Below are 873 nucleotides of genomic sequence, written 5' to 3' on the forward strand. Positions count from 1 at the left end.
TAGTATTCCTCTAGTACTACTGCAGGTAGCAGTACTGTAGTATTCTTCTAGTACTACTGCAGGTAGCAGTACTGTAGTATTCCTCTAGTACTACTGCAGGTAGCAGTACTGTAGTATTCCTCTAGTACTACTGCAGGTAGCAGTACTGTAGTATTCCTCTAGTACTACTGCAGGTAGCAGTACTGTAGTATTCCTCTAGTACTACTGCAGGTAGCAGTACTGTAGTATTCCTCTAGTACTACTGCAGGTAGCAGTACTGTAGTATTCCTCTAGTACTACTGCAGGTAGCAGTACTGTAGTATTCCTCTAGTACTACTGCAGGTAGCAGTACTGTAGTATTCCTCTAGTACTACTGCAGGTAGCAGTACTGTAGTATTCCTCTAGTACTACTGCAGGTAGCAGTACTGTAGTATTCCTCTAGTACTACTGCAGGTAGCAGTACTGTAGTATTCCTCTAGTACTACTGCAGGTAGCAGTACTGTAGTATTCCCTAGTACTACTGCAGGTAGCAGTACTGTAGTATTCCTCTAGTACTACTGCAGGTAGCATACTGTATTATCTTCTAGTACTACTACAGGTAGCAGTACTGTAGTATTCCTCTAGTACAACTGCAGGTAGCAGTACTGTAGTATTCCTCTAGTACTACTGCAGGTAGCAGTACTGTAGTATTCCTCTAGTACTACTGCAGTTGTAGCAGTACTGTAGTATTCCTCTAGTACTACTGCAGGTAGCAGTACTGTAGTATTCCTCTAGTACTACTGCAGGTAGCAGTACTGTAAGTATTCCTCTAGTACTACTGCAGGTAGCAGTACTGTAGTATTCTTCTAGTACTACTGCAGGTAGCAGTACTGTAGTATTCCTCTAGTACTACTG

This window comes from Amphiprion ocellaris, chromosome 10 (assembly GCF_022539595.1).
Source record: "Amphiprion ocellaris isolate individual 3 ecotype Okinawa chromosome 10, ASM2253959v1, whole genome shotgun sequence".
In the NCBI taxonomy this organism is placed as follows: domain Eukaryota; kingdom Metazoa; phylum Chordata; class Actinopteri; family Pomacentridae; genus Amphiprion; species Amphiprion ocellaris.